Here is a 21,568-nt window from a genome sequence, read left to right on the forward strand (position 1 = left end):
ACCATAAAATGAACTGATAAGGAAAAATAATAATGTGACGCTATCGACCGAGGACTCTCTCTTTGGGTAAAGAGAGCGGTGGGGGTCGCTCTTTTCGGTTAATGCCTCTCTTAAGACTCATGCACTGCTTATCCACTGCTTGCTTTGGCTCTCAACTTGGGAACTTTGTGCAAGTGCGAGAGAGCCGGCAGTACCCAGCGAATGGACAGCCAGCGGGTGCGAGTGTGTGTTTGTGAATGGGGTGCGCGGCGAGTGCCGGTGTGTGTGTGTGTATGCGAGTGTCCAGAGAATATCGCATGTAAATAGAGGCGCTTCGTTTGTGTAAGTGCTTTGTTTGGCTCCCAGATGTTTTTTCTTTTTTTTTCTTGCGAGCGGAGCGCCAAGCGGCAAAAGCAGCAAAATCGACGGCGACGTGATTTCAAACAGTGAAGTCGACTTGCCGCTGCCGCATCGCATCGCACCGCACACCGAAATCGAATCGGTAATCGGAAAAAGCAAAAAGCAAAAAAATCGGATCGGAATAGCCAGCGGTCAAGTTTTGTTTATACAACCAACAACAACGACATCGACGACAACAACAACTCCAACCACAACAACAAAAGTAAAACCACACCTTTTGCGATGCGTTTGTTTTGCCGTCGCTAAAAGCGTTAGTTTATGTTTTGAGTTTTGTATTTTTTTTTATTGTTGTTACTGTTTCTCCAGTGCTAAACCGAAAAAGAACGAAAATACAAGGATTCGCGTGCAAAAGTATTGGTAAAGTGCTCCGCCCTTCGCAGGACATTGTGTGGGCGTGAGAAAACAGTGGGAGGGGATGGGATGGGGGCGCATGGTCAGGATACCAGCGAATGTCCTGCTTCGTGTGCCTGCCGTTTATTCAGTTTTTTTATCCTCTCGTTTCTGCATTCCGATCCCCGAGGCTCGCCGTCCCGCTCGCACTCGCTGCAAAGTGTCGCCGTCGTCGTTTGTCGCTTGTCGTTTTGTCGCTTGTCGTTGCGTCTTTTGGATTGGCTTCCTTGGTTTTGCACGGTGCGTTCGTTTTTTAACCACCCCACCCACGCCCACTTCTTGGATTGGATTACATAGCGCCCCGCTCTCTTTATTTTTTTTCCTGTTTTCCCTTTTTTGTTTCCCCGCATCTGCCGACTGCTCTGCCGACGCCGCAGTCGACGACGACGTCGTCATTCGTTTTTTGTTACTCGTTTTTTGGGTACATGTGTGCGTGTGTGTGTGTGCGAGTGCGTGCCAGTGTGTCCGTTTGCCTGTGTGTGTGCTCGCTAATATTGTCGTCGAGTGTCATTGGTCGAAAGGCAATCGTTGTGGCCGGGGAGGGGGGGATTTTATTAGAACGAGAGAGAGTGGGCAAAGGGGGCGTGGGCGAGTAGCCGAATGGGTTTTTGATTGTGTGTCGTCAGTGTATGTGTGGGTGTCAGTGTATGTGTGGCTGAGTGTATACTGCTTGTTTGTGTCGCAGGGCGTGCGAGAAAGGGAGCGCACCAACTGCATATGTAGGGGCACGTGCGAGTGCGAAGGAGCGAGGGCGAGTGCAAAGTGCATAAAAGTTTTGGCCAGCGAAAAATGGCGACATCGGGCGCAAAAGCACCAAAAAGCAGCAAAGGCGGCGGCGACAGCGGCTAAAAGCAGCGCCAATTTCGTGTCGTTGTCGCGCGATTTTATAACCGTTCTCAAAAGCGGCGGCACAGCGACCTCCGCCTGTCGCTTGTCCTCTTCGCACGGAAGAAAGAGAGGGGCAGAAGGACTCGAGCCCGGACCCCGAAAATGGTCACAGAATCAGGGGCTTTTAAGCCTCGCAATGATTCCGAAACCAAAACCAAAACCAAAACCAAATCGAACTCAGTGCCGGGACTTAACAATAACATGCCTACTGTCCATATATTTTTAGCCGAGTTATAAGTTGATCAATATGAACAGCAGCAGCGAAAAAGAGGAAGAAACCGAAGACGTGTTCTAATAAAAATAAGAGAACAAAAAACCAAAACCCAAAATTAAACAAAAATAACTAAAGAGAATATCGAGAACAACAAAGAAATCTCGTGCACACGCACTTCGGGTTGCATGTGTGCGTGTGTGCATCTGTGTGTGTGTGTGTGTGAGAAAGAGCAACTAAAACAGCATCTACAACTACAACCACAAAACTGCAGCAACGCACCAACGCACACCAACACCAATTCAGGTGAGCTTAGCTATGAAAATCCATTTCGCCAATTAAAACTAACTTATAAGAAAATTTAAGATTAATTTAAAGAATTGACTACACACTCCATTAAGAATTAAACAAGAGCGATTTACACATTTAGAGAAATAAAAGTTCGAGTGCATCTAAGGGATTTTAAGCATTAAATTTGGTATTAAATATTTTCATTGTCTTATCTAACCTCTATGACAATTACTTAGTGGGCTTAGAATTTATATAACTAACCTACAGCTACACTCAAAGAAAAAAGTCCAGAATTTCGGTGTCAAATCAAGTACAAATGGTGTCAAAAGTAGAAAAATTCGAATTTTTTTTTGATTCAAGTACGAAAGGCAATATTCAAGTACGAATTTTTTAATCCCGAAGTTCTGCATTTGAGAATCAGTTCCAAGTACCTAAAAGTGCTTGAAGTGCGAAAAATATTGGTTTGACTAGTTTAAGTTTAAAAATTAAAAAAAATTGTCTCTTTCCTTTTTTTTTATTTCTCTTTGATTCCATAAGAAATGAGAATGATAGGAAACATGATAGACTCTGATAAGGAAAGGAAACAAAAACCAAACTTATTTTGTTTGTTGCAAATCGACCCAACCGGGATTCGAACCGAGGCCTTTGGATTCGAAGACCCATTAGCCGGATACTATTTACTAAGCGCGTATAATAATTCAAACCAATTTGTATGCAATAGCTTTTATTAGCTATACTTTTGAGGTCAACCACATACAAATTTAAATAAAAGCAGAATGTTTGCAAAATAACATAAAAACTTTGTCTGGAATCTGAGCCCGAGATCTTAACAGATTACCCAATGTTTGATGTTCCAAGACAATTGCACCCTAGTCCAATCATTATAAGAACGAAATGTTCTTGTTTTAAATCAATAGTTTTTTTTTTTGGTAAATTAATAGAGTTTACTGTTTTTAATAATTCTGGGATTATTTACAAACACTATAAGCAGGATTAAAGCGAAAAATATCGTTTTCTCTGTGTATTATTTTTAAGTACGTCCGTACTAAAATTATTCGTACTACTTTTTTCTGAGTGTACTGTAATATAGTAAATTATGTATGGTATGGCTTGTTTTGTAAATTTGTTCTGTTGATCGCTGATTTAGCGAAAAAGTTCAAATTTATATTTGAACATTGGTATATTTTGGAAATACAAAATCCCTTTAAACTTGACAGCAGAATAATCTTAGATCCCGATTACTTAAAGAGAAAGAAACGGACATTGGCCAATAATATTTTAATCCGAATTAATTAATATAATTTAAAAACAAAATACTTCCGAGTTCTATGTATATAATTTCATTTATATTTGACATATGGGTATTTCCAGGATCGAGAACGCGACATTTGTACGTTATTAAAGAAAGAAAATTAAAATTAATGTTTCCAAAAATTTTTTTTACGCGATACATTCCCAAGTCTTATGGATTTGTAATTTTTGTGTTATTAAAAGAAAAAAATTGGGAAAGTCACCGAATTGTTGAAACATAATAGAATAATGTAGCTTTCCCGGATCATTTTGGCGTCTATTGTTGTGGTTGATTTTCCTTGCCAATTCGTTCAATTTATCGAGCCGTATTCTCAATCTCATTGCAACGTGTTTTAGGTACTTTTGAAGCTTGGTTAGATCTGTTTTAATTTTTTCTTTATATTGTCGTAATGCTTTTTTATGTATGTTTAAAATGTCCAAATTGCTATGGTAAGCGCAAAAAGCTTTTGATTAAAAAAAACATAAATTTTCAATAACTATCTTATCATCAATAAGAGGCTGACGGGTTAGCTTGGAAGTAACAAAATGCAGATGTTGAGGTGAAGTCATTAAACGACTTACACTATCGGCAGAATTACGATACATACACATGCAACTGGCTCCGCGTTTCATGTCAACTTTTCAATATCATGTGCAGCTAATGAGCCTATTTACGTATGTTGTTTCATTTGTTGTTGCTGCTAAACCGGCTTTTCGGGATCAGTGTTTGTCATAATGTTAACCTATCTCTTTAGCCCTTTCCTCGCTAGAGCTCAATGTAAAATTTAGACTTTTTTGGTCAAGTGCTACTTATTTTCCATTTGTATTCAAGGGGAATTACGCCTTTCCAAAACATTACTGAGTTGTCTGCAGTAAAAAAATTCCAATAAGTTTTAATACAATAAGTCCACCAGTTTTGTCAGAGGACCGTAGACAATTCCCTTATGACCATAGAAGGACTAAAAAGAAAAACGCAAAAAAAACTATGAAAAACTTGTTTGAATGACAATGTTCAAATGCAATTACAATTGACAAACAACAAAAATTACACCGTTATATGAAAGTGACTTTTCTAAAACATTTGGTTTAAAAAATTTGTTTAAATAAATGTCTAAATATTTAATAAGCAGTTAAAGGAAATAATTTGTATGCGCGAAATACATCAAAGGAAAACAATTTAAATGAAATGGATATACGGTCGATTTGGTCACCAAACTCCACCACTTTTATTTAAGGATATTCTTGTATTTCTCTTCACTTGCACAAAAGCGCAAAAATCCTTTTTATTTGTATGAAAACATAAACAACCTTTTTTTACATTTTCCAAAGATTGTCGTCTTGAGACTGAACAGGCCGCTTTATGCCAATTTGCTTGCTGGTTTCTGCCTTTCATGCTGTTTTTTTTATATCATTGTCCCTTAAAACCCCCCAAAACTTAGGTATTAAGTATTCCGCATAATGTGGTATCATATTTTCAAAGATATCAACACAGACATTTGATTCTTTATCAACTTACTCCAAGATAATGGACCTTCGCTAAAGTAAGAAAACACTAACTTTATCGTGTTAGATTTAAATGAGGTGTTATGTTCTGCATTAGTTGGTCGTATAAAGTACAGGCGTTGGCTTCAGAAATTAACTTTTGAACTTCTATATTATTTTCCATTACACCCAGAGAAAAGTCATGGGTAATCTAAATATTTTCACTTTGAATTAAATGTTTTCGGTACTGATTTAGCCCCGAGGATTGTTGCGTTTAAATCAAAGTGTGTAAAACTTTAATTTTTATTTTTAAGTATGAAAAAATTGAGTTTTAATTTAAAAAAAATTCCCTGTTGGATAAACCAATTAAATATGTTAATAAATACATTATCATTCTTTTTTTTTAGTTTTTTTTTAAGTACGTTTATATTTTGAAAAACAATGTAATATTCCAATATTGAAATGTTTGAATTTACTGTGCGTTGCATGACCCATAAGCAAACTTATTTTTTCTGGTATTTAAGCAACTTAATTCAATACTAGTATTTCCAATGGTGGAATAAAAAGCAAAAAGTTTTAAAGGGTTTCTGCTTTAATACAATAACTGTTAATGGTATCATTTTTTGTGCGGTTTCATTTTGCAACATGTTTGATAAATATTTTTATATATTGTAAAAACTGTTGGCATTGTCGCAGTAATGCACCTTTCTTTAGTAAGAAGCTATGCAATGCATGTGAAAAGAAAAGCAAATAATGTTAATACTGAACATTTTATAGCGCCAAAATAATTTTCCTTACAATGGTTCTATTTATTTTGCCGCAACTGTGTGTCCAATAATAAATAAACTTAAAAAAAACAAAAATATTTGATAATGTGTACCTGGTCAAAAGAGTTAAACACTTTAAGGTCTAGCAATTCTTCCGTGTTCATATAGTGTTGTTTGCCAAGGGGTGTTATTTTTAGTCTGGTCAAAAAATCTCTTTGAAATTATAAACTAGCTTGGTAACATTTTATGAAGTTTTCGTGCACGTTCCGATTTGTTGCTGTCTATTTTCCATAGACTAGTCGACATGAAAATACATATTTTAAACATTCAATGGAATTTGTTCATGGCTCAAAATATTGCTTAGGAAATAGCGTTTAAAGATTTGCATATTAGTGGCGATAGACCGAACTCATATATGTCACAAACTACATTGGATATCGAAAATTAATGGCCACATATTCCCAAAGGCATTGCAAAAATATGGTTATTTTTTTTTACTGCGTTAGCCTGGAATCCTCTTATAAGTCCCGTTATAAGCCTTAAACGCACATTTCCTTAGTGCCTCTTCGAAGCTCTTTCGTTCAGCCTTGAGTTTCCCTGAAACGAACACTCCCCATTTTTCCCAGCCATATCTTCCATCTGGATTTTCTCATGAATTAAACAGGTCATTTTCGTTTTATTAATTCTCTTTTTATTAATCTCAAGGTCGGTTCCGCGCATATTTTTGTATGTGTGCTCCCGTGTGTGTTTGTATTTGGTGGAGGTTTTGCCTAAACATTGATTTCCTATTCGCAGAAGTGATGAACAATAAATGAAATGTGGAAATATCTGAGTTCTTCATTCGGTAATGACAAATGAAGACACATGAGCTTCAGAACGGTAGCAACAGAATGAAAATGAGTTTGCCGTGCCTGTGTGAGTGGGAATATACCAGACAACAGTTCCAACATTTGCCTTTTGTCTTCTTGTTTGTCTCAACCTTTGTCAAATATATATGGGTATACGTTAAATGGTAAACATATTTATAGGTATGTTCATTTATATACATGTTTGCGGGCTTGTGTGTGGGCGCGAGTGCCAAGTCACAGCGGAGGCCATAACTATATAGTCATATAATCGGTAGTTCGTGAGCTGTAAACACAAGCATTGTAAATTTACACCATGCTTATAATTAGCAATAGAACGGCAGTTGAATTTTCCAGCTTTATTTACAACGCGGCACACACCTAAGCCTATAGTCACTGAGCCCTAAATTTCGCATCTTTTTACTGCAATCGCAATCGAGTACAGACATTCGCGTACAATGGACCGTTTTATCTTTGGTCATTTAATTATAAAATCAAATTACTCACTAAACATAAAAAAATTCTTCTTTTATCAAAAGTAATTATTTTGAGCTCTCAACTATTTATTAAAATACAAATTTTATAACTCTAAATTCTTATAATCATAGCATGGCAGACAAACTTGTAAAAGATGCGCGTTTACGTTTGTGATGTGATTTTTGTTTATTTCGATTTACGGATTTTTCTACATTAAATCGTTTGGTTTAGTTACAAAATTGGCTTGCACCTCACCTTTAAACATATTTAGAAAAACTTAATGTTTAAGTGGAGGTGGAATTTTGGGGGGATTCTTATTTCAGTGAGCAGTTTTAAAACTTATATTTTCCAACTTAAAGGCGCTTAAAGCATCATTTTTTTCTGAGTGGAATGGTAATGAGACTAAAAGCGAAAAGCGAATGGAGGGCTGGAACTGCATTGAGCACCCCGATTTTCCCCTTCCCATCACCTGAGACCATGCTTGGCTAACGGCAAAGATTGTCGCTCAGGCGTCGACAAAGGGCGCCAGTTGAGGCTGAGGCCAATGGCTCAGTGGCTCCAACTCCAAAAGACCAATCCGAAATCGCAAGGTAAACAGTGTTAAAGACGCCCTGACACTTGTCTACACTGCAACTAAATAAACCGGATTTCGTAAGATCTCTTTTGTTGTATGGTTAATTTGAAACTTTTGCGACCATTATTATTTTTACCATTACTAGATACTGACATCCGTTGTTCAGTATTATGTTTAACTAAAAAATGTTAAATACCAAACTTACGTGATATAATAGCTAGCTAAGGAAGAAAAAACAATTCAATTGTTTTTAAAGGATTTTTAAAAGACTTTACAAGGCCGTTTAGACTCAAAAATAACCAATTGTCCACAGATTGTCGTCTGGAGACTGAACAGGCCGCTTAATGGCAATTGCTTGCTGGTCTATGCCTTTCATGCTGTTTTTAATATCCTTGTCCCCTAAAACCACCCAAAACTTAGGTATAAAGTATTCCGCATAAAGTGGTATCATATTTTCAAAGATATCAACACAGACAACAAAACACTTCAATCGTTTTTAAAGGATTTTTAAAAGATTTTACAAGGCAAAATAAACCAAATAAATAAGACCAAAATAAACAAAAATAACCAAATTTGTTTAATGTTGGATAATTGGTAAATTTTATCTATTATTTTATTACGTTTTCCATAAAAAGTTTCGTTAGACTTTAAACATTACTAGTAAGCTGAAGGAAACTTTTATTGTTGCCGACTGTAATTACCAACAAAGATAGTCGGTTCAATTTACTTTTAAATTTGTTTCTGAGTAGAAAAAAAACTTGCTAAACATGCTGAAATTGTTTGCTGTGTAGAAAAAGAACTTGCTAAACGTGTTGAAATGGCTTTATGTATAGAAAAAGAACTTGCTAAAGATGCAAATTACGTAACAAAATGCTTTTATCTAAGCTTGGAAAATGCTTTGAGCAGAAGTAATTGTGTCTTTCACCTAGGTGTTCAAAGAACGCAATTTTTTATCAGTACACCTGGAAAAAACTAAAGATTTTCAAATTTAAAAGTTTTAATTCAAGGATATGCCAAAAGAAGGTCACTAAATCCTAACCTCTTTCACGAAAGTTTATTTTATGGATCCAGCTACCTACAATAATGTTTGCTGTTACAGAATATTTACTCATGATCTCCCATGAAGATATTTCGAAAATACAATTACTTCCCAAAAAGCGTGAAGGCCTAATTATTTAATCAAAGGTACACGTTTATTATTTTTTTCAATTTTAAACTGACTTTTTTATTTTAAAACATCATTGTTTTTGGAAAACATATATTGCTTTTCTGAAGGAAAACTTTTATTCAAAAGTATGGGTCGAAACAAATATTTTGCCAAAGTAGAGTAAGCTTAAAATGAGAAGGAAAGCCCGTTTAAATAGGAAGTGGGGCAGATATAGATCCGGCGATCTCAGTCACTCCTTCACTCTCCAGGACAGTAATAATTTTGTTCGCTTCCCCCTCTCTGAACACACGAAGTATGACTCCATGGTCCCTTGCCTGCGGTGGCATAAAATAAGATTGCAAAGGCAACGGCAGCGGCAACAGCAAAAGACACGAATGTGCAGATGCAATGGAGGACATGGGACATTGTTCTCACATCCACATCCACATCCACATCCACATCCCCATTCTCATCCTCATCCACATCCACATCCCAGACCGACCTCGTCATCGTAATTGTTGCTGCCCAGCGCCAGATCGTATAATCCGCCGAATCCGCTGGCCATCCCACCACCCCCGCCAGCCATAGCGTATAATTGCAAAGCAGCCACCGCAGCCGCACAGTGGTTCGGAATCAGCTTATTGCAATTTAAAGTTGCACCAATTTTGTCAACACTTATAATAAGAAACAACACTCAGGCCATGATATTTATGGTATTTGGATGGTTGAAGTTGCTGGCTTACACAGAAATTAAACAACAACAAAATGTATTACATGTATAACTATTTATATAATTGGGCAGTGATATTCAATAATCACAAAACATAAACTTTGCTTACAATTGCCCAGTTCACAATATAAAGCTAACTGTTTCTTCGGTGAAAATGCTAATTGGCTCCAAAAATAAAACCATTTTAAAATAAAAACTAGAATGGAAGCAATTGCAGCTATTGCAAGAATTAAATGTTCTTTAAAACATCTTAACTTGGAAACATTAAAAACAAGAAAGAAAGCAAACTTCGGCAAGCCGAAATTCATATACCCTTGCAGATATTCCAAAAATTAAATATTCTTGAAAACATTAAAATAACGATTTACTTGCGAATATGTCTAAAAATATTGAAGCTATAATGATGTGCAGCCCAATTATGCGATAGTTCCTATGGCAGCTATATGATATCGTTTTGACTAGCCCCAACATTGCGGTTTATTTGTGGAAACCCACTTCATTCATATGAATGCGATTTGCGGTAGGTCATCCGATCGACACAATTTGTCAGCACATTTTTGATAGTATGGTCTTAAATGGCCTTAATGGCATCTTCAATCGCTAGCTTTAGGTCGTATATCGTCTCTGGATGGTAGGCATAGTACTTATCCTTGACAAGACCGCTCAAAAACTGGTCCAACGGGGTCAAATCGCAGCTGCGAATGGGCCAGTTGACATCGCCTTTTCGGCAGACTATTCGATTTTCAAAGACCGACGTACGGGTTTTCGGAGCCCCAAATGCGGCAATTCTGCTTATTGTCGTAACCACCGAGGTGAATATGAGCTTCATTCAAACATTTGATCTTTCGAACGGCCACCAAGCGCTCATCTGCCCATTCTTCGACCGTTGACTTAATCATATCGTAAGCCGTAAACATATTACTATGTATTTGAAACATTGGAAATGTCATTCAAGCTGACAAAGTCGAAATAGTAGGTACTTCAAGAATCAACCGCCACCCTGTACAAATATGTAAATGGATCCAAATCTGCACAAACTAGACCATCGAAAGCTTTGCAGTATGCCCGTTGGGAATCGAAATGGGCCTGCGATCGAAAATAAGGCCCACTGTGATCCAATAGGCCGCCGCCTCCGCTACCTCACAGCAAGCCACCAGATGTTCAATCTCCCGGTCGAATTGCTCGATCGACTGACTTGCCAACAGTTTTGGCCAGATCGCAATCGGAGGGTTCGGGTTCGGGTTTGGGTTTGGGTTTGGGTTTGGGTTTGGGTTCGGGTCGGGAGTACAGACTTGTGTATCTCGAACTCCAGGTCGATCTCCAGGTCTCTTTCGGGGCTTTGGCCAGGCAGATAAAGACGACAAGTCGGAGCTTATGTGTCAGGTGCGCGTCGTGCCGCGAATGTAACAATTTATTGCACTCGCTTCGGCAGTGTTTTTTGGCCTTTTGGTAGGGCCTGTTTCTGCTGCTCCCGCTGCTGGCACCAAATTGAATTTTCTACCGTCAGTGGTGTTTTCGGAGTGGTTGTTTCTTTAACAAGACTTTGGCGGCCAGGAAGCTTCGGTTTTGTACTCGACCGTTCTGCCACTTATTGTCCAATTTTCATTACCATAACGAACTCTGAAATAAACCCGATTAAAGGAATTGTTGGACTGCATGGCGGCGCCCCGAAGAACAAACGCAAAGAAGTGGCAAAATATAAGTGTTATTCCCAGACGTAAGATCGATTCGAAAACGGAAATTAGTCTGATGATGAAATACGGAGAGATGTAGAGCAATCTAAACGTTGTAAAATTTAATTGAGTTACGTTACAATATACTTCATTTGAAATGAAAATGATGAAAATGTTTCCTTCAATTTTTGTTCAACTAACATAAATAAAAAGTTGTATGCTGTTATGTAGTTTTGTTGAAAAATGTGTTTTAGTTTATCGGTAAGCTAGTAATAATTTTACTATAAAAGGGCTTAGTAAATGTTTAAATATTTAAAATAAATTATTAACTTCTGACGGTTTGAACAAACTGACGAAAATCGATGATGAATATGTCTGCTTTACAGCGTTCCAAGCTTGTGATCAAATTAATAAAATATACAACTGAAAACTAAGATTTGAGGAAATTTTTAAACAATACTTTTGTATACTGAGTAATTTGTTCACCAAAACTTGATATCCAATATATTTTTCGTATTTTTCTTTCCCGCTTTTTTATTTAACCATCACAGTGCTTGATGTGTATTAATAATTAAGGCATGTTTGACCTTGCCGACTGGCTGGTCAGAGATCTTTCTCAGCCTCGAAACTGGCCTGCAACTGTGATCGGTTCCTCCAGACAATGGAACAATTTGATTTTCTTGAAACGAAAGAAATAAATATATAAGTGGCTCCACGATTGCGTCTGAGGTGGGTTTTATAATTTCGCGACTACTATTGCGTCCGATTATTATTATTAGACGTTCCTTAAACAAAAAAAAATTATGGGCTAGCAGTGACCAAGAATATTATATAAGTGCCGCGCAGCATAAATTTTAGTTATTTGGGAGCATATCTACTAAGACAATACGTACCTATGGTAATATATAAGCTGCAGTTATTAAAAAATTTCTACTGAATATCCTGTAAATTAATGTCCTAACTTTGTTAGTGGCTAGTCAGAACCAGGTGGGTATTATAAATTTACAAGTAATGAAAACACACTCATTACGTAGTGCAATTATTTTGATAGTTTTTTACAGTAAAAAAGTAAACAAAACAACAACAGAATACTACATGCGATGCAAAACAAAAATAAAACTACTATGTAGGGTCGCAAACACTTTCCACCTTTTGTTTTCTTGTGCCGGTACACCAATAAACGCTTTTTACCTTCTGAAAATGGGGTTGCCGGGTTGAATTGAAACGGAACTTTATATAACGGGAAACTTCCCCTCCGTCTTACATACATTGCAACTAATATAGCATATCCTTGCACCGAATACATTCATTAAGCAACACTTTTCCCTCTCTGCACGGTGATTAGTTTTTGTACATGAAATTGACATCCAAATCAAGGCTTTGCCGTTCCTTGAATAAGATCCATTGCATTGTGTTCGGACATATTTTTGGCGAGAAGAGGATCGGTTCGTAATTCAATTAGCATCAGGTGGCTCGATCGTTTCCCATTGATATCGCCATCAGACCGGTGATCCAACAGAAAACCTAGGAATCAACGCGATCGCCTTAACTTATCTCGTCAGGTCTTCTTTTTTCCATCTCTGCCCCTCGTAAAAGTCAATCTATTTGTAGCAACTGAGTGGCGTGAGTGGAAAAATCTCACAGAAGTGGTCATTCGAATAGGGCTTTGTTTCTAGGTTACCAAATGTTAAAGCTTAGTTTTAATTTTTTTAAGTAAAAATCGACCGGACTGTTATAAAAGGCATATTTTTTGTAGCCTACGAACCCTTGTTTTATAATAATAATACGCAACTGCATCACTAATGTGGATAGAGTTACAATTTTAATTTGCTTATTGTTAACTACTTAAATTTCTTGAAAACTAAAAATTTTTAATCAATTCATAATCCCTAAAATATATTTTTATTTATTTATTAAACATGAACATAACGAGGATTTTTACCCTTAATAAAAATCATTTATTACCAGAAGGTTTTTGGGTAGCTTTGATCAAGGTCAACCATAGATTGTGAACAGAAATTTGCGAAGTTTGAAAGTAATATTCTCCAAATCATATATGTTTTATAGTAAATATTAATCTGTGTTAGCTCTAAAATAATTTGTATTAATAGTTTACCAATAAGGGAATAAGTTGCTATTAAACAAATATCTATCTTAATATTTTAAGTGTTAGGGAAATAAGTATTTAGCTGAATTTTAAAAAAGTTTCAAGTAGGCAACACATAGTTCAACAAAGTTGTCAGTAGTCAAATAAGCATAAATGATAACTTCTAAAAATAAAGGTAATTGTAATATAAAATATTGCTCTTTATGATCTAAAATCATTCTTGCAATTGCAGGCAAAAAACCTGGTTGTACCTTTAACCGTTTTATTCCTAAACAAATTTGCAGTCTACATTGCATTGTTGAATGTCGCATTCGATTAATTTATTATTTTTTAAAAAAGTTTACTTTTCAATTGCTGACCGTGCTTACGTTGTGATGCTAATCGTGTGGCGGGCGGTATGCTTTTGTTTGTCGGCTGGGTGTCTCTATTCTGATGACTTATTCTGCTTTGTAGCTTTTTGTGGGTTCCGTGTGATGTCGGCTGCGTCGCGATCTTCTGTCTTCTTCACTTTGGTTGGGCACGAAAGATTAAATGTTTTTAATTTCGGCTAATTTGTGACATGCGCGACCTTAATGGCTTCTTTTCACATAGTAAACCTCGGCGAGCTTAATTGCTCTCGAAAAAATCATTGTCCCTCAGTCTCTTCGACTGTCTCCCATGTGCAGGCCCAAACCCCAGTTGACAATTCTCTGGGAAACTTTGGGAACTCTGGCTAGCCCGAAATGAATTAATCATGCATTTGAGGCCTGAGAAGTTAATGCCTGGACTTGGAAGCGCTGGTGTAGTCGTCATCTTGCGCTGCAACGCGTTTTAATATGTTTTTATATTTAAATTATCACGCACGCCAAACAGTTTCCATGAACGCAACTGCCGTAAAAGTGAGCTTTTTTTCACACAGATTATAATGTTGGCCCTGATATCAAAATACGAATCGAATGAATAATACGTATAGTCACTTGTTATGCTTATTTTAATCTTTCTTAAATATCCTATAAATAAACATTAAAAATATGTACACCTATTTAAAGGAAAGGTACCCGCAATTCACTGACTTTTTACAAAGAAGTCTAAAATAATAACAAGAATACAAATAAAAAAATTGTGCCAATGAGGCATCTCACACCCTATTTTCCAATGTTCTAGCTTATAGGTATTTTTCTCCACTAGTACGAGTAAGAGCATATGCTTTTTCGCTGTTCATATGGCATATCAATAATAAGTTTGGGACTTTGAGCGCCGTGGAGTCTCGCCTTAATGAGCCATACTGATGAATGCCATAGGCTAGCGGCCGGTGTTCATGTTTATGTTAGAGCCAAAGATTTTTGATTGCCCCGACCGTTTCCCTCACTCAGACACCTTTTCATAAAACCACGGGTGCACTCGGTCCAAGGTCTGCACTCAGAGAAATAAGTGATTGGGATGTTGGCTCAAGGAAAAAATAATGGCTTAAAAGTGTCATGAGTAATAAATAAATTATTCGAATAAAATCTAATCAAATGTTAGGATAGATGGAAGATATTTCTACATATCATCGATCAGTTCAAAATAATAACATTGAAAATTGGCTTCCAACTTCATCCCACAATGGGGTAATGCAGGTACATTTTGGGAGCGATGCTTCAAGCCAAATTAAAACGGGGAATATACCGAAAAGCACACTCCATGGTTTACACTGCTTACGAATCAGTACTTATTGTTATATTTAAGTGATAATTTTGATTTGATCTACGGTTAATTGGATCAACACTTTTAGTCTGTGTTTCCCCACTGTGCAGCGGACGGCGCACATTTCGCCTCCATTTATTGATGTGGACAATTTGTAATGGCATGCGATTTCCTGCCGACCTGCACAACCAGTACCAGTCCGACTCAGCTTTCGAGGTCTGGACCCAGCCTGTAATTGAACGCTGGCAGCTGTGAGCTAATGACAAGCCGAGTCCGAGCAAAGCGTATTAGCTGGGCCCAACTTTGGCCCGTGATCCGCAGCCCGTTCCTTCACCTTTCGCCTCCCGGTATTCCGTTCCCAGTTTCAGTCCCTGATCCAGTCCCATTCTTAGTTCCAGTCCCTGGTCCAGTCCCAGTTCCAGTCCCTAATCCAGTCCCAGTCCCAGTTCCAGTCCCTGCATAACTAGCATCTTCATGCTTATACCCAACCCCCTACATCGTTTTTTGTTAATTAACGTTAATTTTTCAGAAAATGTCAAGCAATCAAAATAGAAATATTAGTATAATAGAAAATACATTAAAACATATTCCGCTAGATAGTTTCTTCAATATATAATGCATAGCTGTCATTGGGAGGATCGGGTCATCCTAATTCGGTAAAGACCAAAGATTTAAGCAACCTAAAGCTACGGAAAAATATGTGGACTTGGTCAGATGGCTACTGTTCTGATCCAGAAATGATTTCAATTATAATACTTTACTACTATAATAACAATATAAAAATCATACTTATCAGCATAATCTTGACCTGGCAACTTTTTATTCATCTAATAACGACCGATAATTTTGTATGGAAATACGGAAGTAAACTATTCATGGATTGTGGCAGGTTGAACAATTAGTAGCTCAATAAACAATTTTGTTTTTGCGTGCAGTGCGATTGAACCTTTTCTTGATGTTTATTAAAATTCTTTCTTTTCCTGCAAAGTAGTTGGGTGGCATATAGTTATATATATAGCATATAGTTATATATATATATAGCACCATCTTTTTCCGAATTTTCCCTTTGAAACTTGCATTGGGAGAGTTACTATTATAATGACAATGACAATTTGGGCTGCAGAATATGGCGGATTTTCTGAACAGAGAAGTGCGATTCAGGGCGGCTTTCGTCTGCGTAAGACTCAATGAGCATCAGTCATCAAACTCAACAACTGCGGCAGCAACCAGTTAGCCAGGCGAAGCTTGGGATTAAGAGGAGAAGAGTGTGGAAGAGTGGCGGCTGAGGAAGGTGCATGTGGCATGGCAGGGCATTCTTGACATCGGTCGGTGGATACTGTACGTTTTCGCACTGGCCGTTGTTTAATATTTACACCTCGAACAGGCAAATCCATCAAAATATAGCAACTCGTTATGTGCCACGACGACGACGGAGTAGATGGAACTGTGGGATTAGCGCTTCCCCGAGAGGAGATGGGGGCGTGGCCCCAGGGGCGGTGACGGGTCGCCGGAAGGAGGGGGCGGACACAGTGGCGGACTGAGTTGGCCAACTGGAGGGAACATCGGACCAAGTTCAGTTTCAGTTTCTGTTTGATTTTATTTAATGGCATGACAAGGTCAAGTCGCCACCACCACTACCACTTGGCCCGACTGCACAGCCTCACCACGACCGCAAAAATAGGGACACTGCGAAGGAAAGAGTTCTGGAAGAGATGGTGGACGAGGTGGAGGTGGAGGGGGAGGGGGAGGCTGAGGTGGAGGTGGAGGAGGGACCTTTTGAGTGGAGTCGGCAGCTACCTGCCGACTAGCAATCGGTAAAGCGGTGAACGCGCAAGTTGGGCCGGGCCATAAGTCACAAAGCAATTACAGTGAATTGCTTTTTACAGGCTCAAGTCGAAGTCGAAACCGAAGTTGCAGGCCGGGATCCCGACTCCAGCTCCAGCTCCAGCTTTAGCTCCAGCCATCTAAAATAAATGGAGGAGCAATAGAGCAGAGCCCAGCGGCATGGACGGCGAGAACGTCCAGAGAAATATTGAGAAATGGAAAAGCGGGTGGACCACACTAAACAAAATTTTCCACTCGTCTGGGAACTTGGACAGTAAACCAAATGACATGACACATTTTAGATTGTCACTTATGATACAATAAGAACAACAGAGCAAAACGAGACCAGCTTTAGATTAAGTTACTTTTCGTTGGACATGCATCACAAAACTAACAAAAGGATGTTTAGTACACAGATGTGTGTACTTTAAAAACAACACATTTTTACATCCTTGCAGAGTAATATATTTTTTTTAATGATGGAGAAATCGCTTCTTTTTAGAAAGGAGGAAAAGAAGTGGCAGTCACGCCACACTCAAAAAAAAAAAACCGCCCTAAATGTTAGAAAAACTGCCTTGGATTTTATTTCTTAAATTAAGTGCGAATCCCTGAAAAAATTTTTCATTTGGTACATTCTTAGCGTCGTATTGCTAGTTAAGCCGTCCGAACAATAACCTAAAATTACTAAGGCCCAGGTTTTAAATCCTTTCTGTGTGACTTTCAAATTATAATTTCTTTAACAACAAAATTAGCTTTTTTTAGCATTTCGTTATTTTCCTTACTTATTTTTTTTTCTTGTCTTGGATACAACCTTTAAAATATATGTAATTGGTATGCCCCCCACTGGTCGAGAATACTTGTACATCCAAATAAAATTTTTTTTTAAATAATTTTACATTTTTTTGTTAGCCTTTCGTTATTTTTCTTATTTATTTATATCTTTTTGTTCAGTTTAACTCCTCGATAAAAACTTTTAAATATATTTAAATTGGAATAAAATGTAAATGGAATGCGCTTCCATTGGTCGAGAATACTTGTACATTATTTAGGCACCTCGTTATAAGAAGCCGGCATGGTCGATTGGTTTGAAACGTTTTCTTCTGGTACGGGCGGTCGCGAGATCAAAATAAATTATTAAATGTAAATATAAAACGTTTTAAAAACGCCCTTGTTTTTAGAAAAGCTTTCTTAATTTAAAGAATGTTTTTGTAAATTGTTTGATTATTTGCCGTACATTTGAGATAATGTTAATGTTAATGTTATTGTTATTGTTAATGTTATTGTTAATTCTAATGTTAATGTTAATGTTAACGTTAATATTAATATTAATGTTAATGTAATGTTATTATGTAATTTCTAAAATCAAGGGAGATATTTTTTTTCTGAGTGTATAAAGTATATATAATTATAATCGTGATGCACTGTCTGTTCGTCTGTCTGTTTCTACGAAAAATAGTCTCTTAGTTTTAAAGCTATCTTGGAAACTTTTGCAAAAGTCTTTATCCTGACAAGGTGTTTATAAGTCGAAACGGGCCGTATAGGAATAACTTCCATTGAAAAAAGCCAAAAAATAAATTAATAAAATTTTAGCTTCATTGTTTTTAATTTAGTTGGATAAACTTGGAAATACAGTACTATTTCACAATTACGGTATTAGGTTTATCAAATTAGGACAACGGTATCATCACATGCAGCTTTTGAACAATAAATTAGTCCTTTAAACATCCAAATTTTGATTTTTATGCTAAAATGTTAAAAGCATTGAAGCTTTTATGGTTTTCAGCTAATTTACTTGATCGTTCCTAGGGCAATTTTTGTTAAACAATTACAATTTCCAAAGGAACAAAAAAAAATGGAAAATTAGAATTTACATTTTTTTTTGTAATACTCAAATTTTTTCCATGGGAGCTATATAATTAGTCGTCCGATTCAAACCAATTTTAAACCGTAATTCAGAAAAAATAAACGATTATTACATCTCTAAAAACTAAACAAAAATTAAACAAGAAAGGAAGTAAACTTCGGCAAACCAAAGCTTATATACCCTTGCAGCTATTGCAAAAATGAAATATTCTTGAAAAGATTTGATTTACTTTGCCTATATGATTAAAAATATTTTAGAATTACGGTTTAAATTTCATCAAAATCGGACGACTATATCATATAGTTCCCATAGAAATAATAAAAATATATAAAATAACTATCTAATAATTGAGCTGAAAATGATCATAGCTTCAATGTTTTTAAACATATACGCAAGTAAATCTTAATTTTAATGTTTTCAAGAATGTTTAATTCTTGCAATAGCTGCAAGGGTATATGAACTTCGGCTTGCCAAAGTTAGATTTCTTTCTTGTTCTTTTAGAAACCGCCGTTTTGTCAAAAAATTGTATGTTGCTTATTCTTTTGATTATTTACTAGATTTAACATTACTTTAACAAAATCTGTTTGGTTCTATAGTTTCGGAGGATCCAGTTCAGAGATGAACCGGCCGGTTTTCACTCGGAAGTGAATTTGATAACAGTTTCGGATTTCCCCTTAAAAAATTTCCCTCCTTTTGGTACCTTTTGTTCCCTAACAAAATTAGCTGACGGCAGCTGTCTCCTATTGACAAAGGCTTTTGATATGACAACGTGTTGCTGCCTCAGGGCTACTTAAATTTTGGCCGCTGGTGTCCCTCAGCTTATGAGATTGGCGGCCACAAATACAAATTTTCAAATTTTTTTATGCCGCGTAAAGCCAGTGCTAGAAAATGCTGGTGTCAGTGTTCACAAGTAGTGTTGCGAACCAGAGTTGCCAAAGGCAATGAATATGGTCCCACAAATGGAATATTAAATGAAACGGTAATAACAACGAAAACACTTTTACATTTTACTTTGATTAAATGCCTATATTACCATTTTTAAACGAACACAAAAAGCTTGCTTAAAATAAGTCGCAAACAAATTCTTGTTATTTCTAAGTACCATGACAGCCCTTGCAGCCTCCCCTTCAATTCGTTCGGAAACTAGAACAGGGGCGGCGGAATTGCAAAAATGCCGAATTCTAGAATCGAATCGATTCTGAGACGCAATCACAAAATAATTTGTAATAGGTCAACTATGATTTTATAAACCGAATTTGTCAAGCAATAATGTTCTTTAACCATTAAAGAGTAAGGAAAATATATCATCTGCACTTTTACTTTTGCAAAGTATTTCAAATCATTTTATTTTTGTGCGGAATTAAATCCGCCAGCCATTTTTACGGAAGTTAACAGATAATTGACAGAGTGAATTTAGATTCCGTGTGAATCTTTTAAAAGTGAAAACTGGAACATGTCTGGAAAATGCGAATCCGTGTGAATCTTTCGAGATTTGATAGAGGTCTCCGCAAAACTCTTTTTTTGAGAGGAATTCCCTGAGATCAGATGTAGCTCCTTTCCCAATAAATATTTTTACTGATACTAGGTCTTAATATACCTTTAAAAGATAATATGAAACACAATTTTTAGATCAATAAAATTAGATTTAAAAGTTTATCGGCCTTCTAGCTGTATATAACCCCTTAACCTACAACCATTTTTTATAAAATTTTCCTCACCAAATTATTGGTGCATACTTTTGGGAGAAAATTCTTGCCAAGGCAGCGTTAACTGCTCTAAGCTGAGAAAAGTTGCCGTTATTGTTGCTTAGTAACTATTTACCAAGTTGAGGAATCTCAAGGGCTACTTGATAAAAAAAATTTTAAAAAAAAAATTTTTATCATTTTACTTAGACCAATTATGTTACGGCAGCGTGATTAGTTATTGGCAATACCTTTTTAATGACATATATCATTAGCTTTACTAGTTTAGAAGTTATAGCCGTGCAAAGTTTAGCTATTTTTAGCGATTTTCTCTAAATAAGCTAGTGCTCAACACATGAAATATTATAAAAAACGTGGTAAAAATCCATGGAAATTTGGGGCATATATTTTAATATTCTACGCTTTGGTTAACATGACTGGTCATGAAACAGTCATTAATAAAGACATAGCTAACATTGTTGACAGCATAGCGTAGTGTTGCGCTGCTCAACTCTCGCGCGGAAGTGCTTGGTTCGAATCTCGCCCACGGGAACAGATTGGAGTTAACAGAATGTACTTATTATCAGCAATTTACTAAATATGAATTGAATTATAAAATAATCAACATTTCCTCGCCCCTACCGTTTCAGAGACACCTCCATTTTAGGAATGTAAATTAATATAAGGCGGTAGCTAGAGCTGGGAAACTATCGATGTTTTGGGAGGAAAAATTCGATACTATCGATAGTATCGTTTTTTGTTTATACAAATTAAAATTATAAGCAATCTCAAATGCAATAGTACTTAAAACTAAAACCACCACCACCGCCAATTTATGTTGATCTAGAATATATTTTTTTAGAAAGGTTAATATTTTTTTTGTATATTTCCTACCCAAAATTCTGCAACCAAGCCTCGTATTTTTTAGGTTAAGTGATGTAAAAAAAGGACTAGGACCATCGATAGCGACAAAAAACTATCGATGGTGGCTCAGAAATGTAAAAATTCGATACCTCGATAGTGCCATCGATAGTTTCCCAGCTCTAGCACTGGTCGATTCACAAACTATTAACATGCTCTGTCGCTGCTCTGTTAGTGATACTCTGTGTACTTAACTATTTTGTGGAAAAATTACCATTTCATGGGAAATTAAGAATTTTTCCTAGGTTGGGACGGTTTTAACAATTAAATTGTTCCGCCCTTGCTCCTGAACCAATTTATTTTTCTAAAGTCTTGGTATGCGTCCCCTATTCTTTTAGCGA

General features: G+C 36.7%; 1 protein-coding gene across 4 annotated transcripts in view; it reads left to right on the plus strand.

Moving 5' to 3' along the window:
• Nucleotides 1–394: 394 nt before the first annotated feature.
• The window catches only part of LOC128260753 (uncharacterized), a 51,470-nt gene continuing 30,296 nt past the window's right edge, over nucleotides 395–21,568 (plus strand). Inside the window, exons 1-2 of one of the 4 annotated variants that reach the window (XM_052993977.1) lie at nucleotides 395–649; nucleotides 1,904–2,194. The gene's annotated coding sequence lies outside the window, so the exon portion shown is untranslated. Of the gene's footprint in view, nucleotides 757–1,903; nucleotides 2,195–21,568 lie in introns of all 4 variants that reach the window. The other 3 variants (XM_052993976.1, XM_052993979.1, XM_052993978.1) reach the window with 3 other exon arrangements.

Source organism: Drosophila gunungcola (assembly GCF_025200985.1).
Source record: "Drosophila gunungcola strain Sukarami chromosome X unlocalized genomic scaffold, Dgunungcola_SK_2 000038F, whole genome shotgun sequence".
Classification (NCBI taxonomy): Eukaryota; Metazoa; Arthropoda; class Insecta; order Diptera; family Drosophilidae; genus Drosophila; species Drosophila gunungcola.